Genomic DNA, 5560 nt, shown 5'->3' with positions numbered 1-5560 from the left:
GTGTCGACAAACCCTAAATGATGAGACCATGATCTTGTTCCTTGACAATAACCAACTTTTTGACCAAACTTTGTTCCTATTTAGAGAGAAATATGGCCAACAATGATGAGGCTGGGGGTTCGGGCGGCAAGGCATTCTGGGAGCTGTCCCAGGAGATGGAGGAACAACCTCACTTGTATGAGGATGCCGCCTACCCCATCGATCCTGAGACCACTGATGGTACCGCCGAGGATGACCCCACTGATGCCACCACTGATGGTGCCGCCGAGGATGCCACCACTGATGATGGCGGCGCACGCACAGATGGCAGCCAACCGAAGAGGCAACGGAAGGACCGGCGCCCGATCGTGCTCCTCAGCCTCAAGGAGGAAGTTACTGAAGTGGACTCCGACGGGAATCCAACAACGCCCGAACGAATAGTCAAGGGGTACTCGCTTCAGCTCGGGTGCATTCTCCGGAGCACCGTCTCGATCAACACCAAGAACCTGAGGCATCCTGACCGAGGGAATTTGCGCAACCTCCTCTTCACGAAGCTGCACGAACGATACAAGTTCCCCGCTGAATTTGAAAACACAAGCCTCAAAGGGAATAAAGTGAACAATGCTGCCCTCACAAAGATGAGCAAGGCACTGTCTACTTGGAAAAGCAATGTGAAGAGAATGATCGAGAAAGATGAGAGTTATGAGAAGATCAAGGAGAAAAATCCTTCGATCACCGAAGATGACTACAACGACTTCAAGATGAATTGCTCGAGCACCGCAAACTCCCAATCAAGTCAGTGGGGGAAAGAAATGCGGGAGCTGAACATAGGGGAACACACACTCGGTCCCGGCGGTTACAGAGTGGCGGAGCCTATATGGGACAAGGAGGAGGCGGACCGTGCCGAGCAAGGCCTACCGCCCCTCTTCGATAAATACGGTGACAAGTAGACCAGGAACTTTGTCAGGGCCCAGTACAAGAAGGACCCGAAAACAAAGGAGCTTACCACGGATCCGAAGACCAGGGCGCTTGAGCTTGTTCTGGTAAGGAATACACCCCCGCGTAATTAGCTCCATATGGTTGCATTCTAATTAATGAAGCCAAATTTCTAAATGGTTCACATTCCTTCCACAGGTGACTGAAAGCAGTATTGTGGGGTTGACTAAGAGCAACCCTTGGGACACCACTCTAAATAGGGCGTTGAATGTAATGAAGAACAAGGATAAGCTCAGTAAGCCGACGTCAGCTGGTCGTGTGGCCGGCAAAGGCTTGTCGACAAAATGGTCGTCATACTATAACAATGGTGGGCGAAAGGAGAAAAAGACCAGCTCGGAAAGCCAGGCACGCGAGGTTCAAGAACTCAAGGCACAGGTGGCGCGGATTCCGGAGATTGTCCAAGAGCAAGTGCAACAACAACTCGGAGTGACGATCACCGCCATTGTGCCTACCTTGATCGAGGGGTTGAGTGCGTGGATTGCGGGCAGCCAACAGGGGCCGCCCCCGATTCCTAGCTTCACGGCCAGCAACTCGCAGAATGCGATGGCGGGGCCATTGGTGCCTCCGGCGGAGGCGGCATTGGTGTCTCCGACGCCGGCACGGGAGCTTAATGCACCCGGGTGTACGCCGGCCGGCACCTCTGCAGCAAGCGGCCCCTCCGTCAACTGCACGCCCGCCGTTGGCGGTGCCTCGACATTAGCCGAGCTCGACGCCATCATCACGGTAACTAATTAAGCCTCTCTCGGCCGAGGACTTCATCTCCTTGCCTTTGACTGGGCATCCCTGACGCCCTACATGTTTTCGCAGGGCGCCGCCGACGTTCCATGCACTCTCCTGCACTTTGTGAACAACGAGTTGGTCGATGTCACCAAGGGCAAAATCGTTCAACCGGGCAACCCCTTGTTCCACGGTACCCAGATGCCACCCAACTTGTTTAGGGTTCAACTGGTTCGGGTGCTGCCAGGCTGCGACGAGTTGTTACCTCCGATTTGACCCGTCAGGGCCGACGATGATGACGTGATGACCCTCAGCGCCAGCCTGAGCTGGCCCCTGCTTTGGCCGAAGAGCCAGATTCGTTTGGGGGCGGGGGACACCACCCCAAAGACAACACCGCCAGTCGTGTCGGCGCCAAGTCGGCCCCATGGCAAGACCGCCGCAATGGTGCCGGACATCCCTATGCCACTGGATCCAAACATGCATATGGCACAGGATCAGAACAACGATGACGACGATACATTTGGCAACGTCGATCAATACTTTGCCGATCATGGGTATGATGGCGACTTCATGGGGCCTCCTTCTCAAGAACCCAACCCAACAAAAGACGTGCGTGATCTAGCTGGTACCGCGGAGAAGCCAAGTTGCAACAGGCGTCGTCTACCGTTCAGCTCTCAGGAGACGCCTCCAGCTGCCGACTTCACCAAGCCTCAGATAGGCGAGGTGCAAAATATTATCAGCCCCAACACACTCAAGAAGGCGGTCTGTGAGCAGAACTCGGTCCCATTACAGGAGAAGAAGAAGGCACGCAAAAGAAAGACTAAGAAGGGTGCGAGCCAGCCGGCACCGAGTACAATCCGTGCTCAGGACGGGCCACCTTCACCTAAGGATATCTCGAGGAGGGTGCATGTGGCGGGTAGGGCGATGCTACTGACAAATATGCTCAATGCTGCAACCGGTGCTATGCGGAGTCTGCATGACAGTGTTCTTTCTTTGGAGAAGCGGCATCTCAGAGAGAAGGATGTGGCATACCCGATTTTCGCGGCCAATGTGCCAGAAGGCAAGGGCTTTGTGGATAACTCCATCGGGCGTATGATCGTCCTGCGGTTTGATGACATCCACACTATGTTGAACCTTCATCCGCTGCACTACACCTTCGTTCGGCTATTTTTGCTGAGTATGGAGATGCGGATCATTCGCGACAAGACCCCGGACATCGTGATAGTCGACCCCTTCTACATGCATGCCAAGATCTTGGGCAGCGCTGGGGACGGCAAGTTGCGAGTTCTTACCTCGAAGGCATCATTCTGGCAAACCAAGATAAGGGTAACTTCCTCGTGCCTTACTTTCCCGAGTAAGTCCTCCCCTCAACCGGCCCGTAACATATGAATTCTTAGATTTTGATCGTTTTTCTTTTAACATTCCGTGTTTTCTGCAGTGACACACATTGCACGCTCATCCTCCTAAGCCCCAAATATTCCATGGCCACGTATTTCGACCCGGACCGTCAGTCAAACGTAGACTACACAAATGTCAAGAAGGTTCTTGATGATGTTCTCCCCGGCTACGCCAAATCTGGAGGCACCTTCACCAGGCCTAATGCTAAGTACGGGAAACACGTGTTCTCCCACAATACGACGTTCTGCTGCGTCAAGCAGCCGCCTGGCGCTCAGAAGGGTGCCTACTACGCCATCCATCACATGCGGGCGATCGTACGGGACCATCATCAACTTCTGCTACCGAGTAAACTCAAAGATTGGGCCGCGAGCGTGTCGGCAATCCAGGACACGGACATCAGACAAGAATTCTTTCGCATTCAGTTGGAGTTTGCGGAAATCATCCATCAAGATGTCCTTCGTACCTCGGGGCAGTTCTACCTCAGAAATCAACCGTCTAACAGTGACATCGACACAATGCTACAAATGCAGGCTGACAACGACCGTTATTTCATGACTCCCACGATAGACGGCGGCTTCATCCATGCTCCGGTCCCTTGAGTCGAGTCGAAAGCAGTGATGCTGTGTCTAGTTCTGAAACATCGATTGGCTCATGTTGTAATTAAACTTTAATGAACTTGTAGTATGTTTCTTTGGTTTCGAGAGTCGTTCAACTTAGATGTAATCGATGCTATTAATGTCTTGCTTTTCTCTTCCGATCGTTCTGTTGCATACTTATATATTGCTTATGTATTGTCTGTGAATTGGTACTAACGTTTCGTTTGGCTAGTGCATAGCGATGCTGTCGTATGTCGTGTACAAGGGTAAGGTTCCCGAAGTGTACGACGACTGGGAGGAGTGTCGGAGACAGGTTCACCGATTCAGCGGTAACAGTTACAAAGGGTACACCACTAGGGCCGAGGCCAAATCTAGATACGCCCGCTATCTAGCGGGAGAGGGGAGGGAGCGTTGGAGGAACCAGATGAAGACGAGTTTCATTGTGATGATGCTCATTGTGATGACCACAGCTCTCTTCTATGTGATGGTAGTTTAGATGATCGATATCGACTTGTAATGTGAAGACAAACTCGCTACTCGCGGTCTCGAGACTTGTAATATAATGTTCTATCTTTGTTCGGTCTTTTCAATTCGGAGACTAATATGATGAATTGTATTCAAAGACTAATCTTCTATTGTATTCGATGAATCTGTTGTTGATGTGTGCTGTCTATATTTTGTCCAATTATACATTTTCTAACCTGTGCAAAAAACAGAAAATTTAAAGATAGAAAAAAAACCTAATATTCATACCAATGGCGCATCACATCACAGTGCGCCATTGGTATGCCAAAGTATACTAATGGCGCATCATTAAACAGTGCGCCATTAGTATGCTGAAGTTACTAATGGCGCATCTTGTTGTTGTGCGCCATTAGTATGCCAAAGCACCTGGGTATACATGGCCCCCTGGGAGGCATACTAATGGCGCACTGCTGTATATACTAATGGCGCATCTGAGGTGCGCCATTAGTATACCAGATACTAATGGCGCACCAGTGGTGCGCCATTAGTAAAACATACTAATGGCGTGGCACTAATGGCGCACCACTAATGCGCCATTAATGTCCAAATTAGGTGCGCCATTAGTAGGCCATTTCCTAGTAGTGTAGGCAAATCGGTCTCATCGATAGGGATCTTGGTCTCATCGAGATGGGATTGTAATCTCTCTGTTTCCCTTCGTAACGTTTCGGTACCACCGAGATGAGCGATCGGTCCCACCGAGATTGCAATGTAAACTCTCTGCTTCCTTTTCGTAACATTTTGGTCTCACCGAAATGAGCGAACCGGTCCCACCGAGTTTACCTGACCAACTCTTTGGTTAGCTTATTACCAAAATCGGTCCTACCGAGTTTGTTTAATCGGTCTCATCAAGATTACGTTATGCCCTAACCCTAACCATATCGGTCCTACCGAGTTCCATGTCGGTCCAACCGAAAATCCTAACGGTCACTAGTTTTGCTGAATCGGTCCGACCGAGTTTCTCAATTCGGTCCCACCGAGATTGGCAGGTTGTGTGTAACAGTTAGATTTTGTGTGGAGGCTATATATACCCCTCCCTCTCCTCTTCATTCGTGGAGAGAGCCATCAGAACGAACCTACACTTCCAACTTTCATTTTCTGAGAGAGAACCACCTACACTTGTGTTGAGAGCAAGATATTCGATTCCTACCATATGAGTTTTGATATCTAGCCTTCCCCAAGTTGCTTTCCACTCAAATCTTCTTTCCACCAAATCCAAATCCTGTGAGAGAGAGTTGAGTGTTGGGGAGACTATCATTTGAAGCACAAGAGCAAGGAGTTCATCATCAGCACACCATTTGTTACTTCTTGGAGAGTGGTGTCTCCTAGATTGGCTAGGTGTCACTTGGGAT

Source organism: Triticum aestivum, chromosome 1B (assembly GCF_018294505.1).
Source record: "Triticum aestivum cultivar Chinese Spring chromosome 1B, IWGSC CS RefSeq v2.1, whole genome shotgun sequence".
NCBI lineage: Eukaryota > Viridiplantae > Streptophyta > Magnoliopsida > Poales > Poaceae > Triticum > Triticum aestivum.
Note: the sequence above shows the minus strand (reverse complement) of the source record.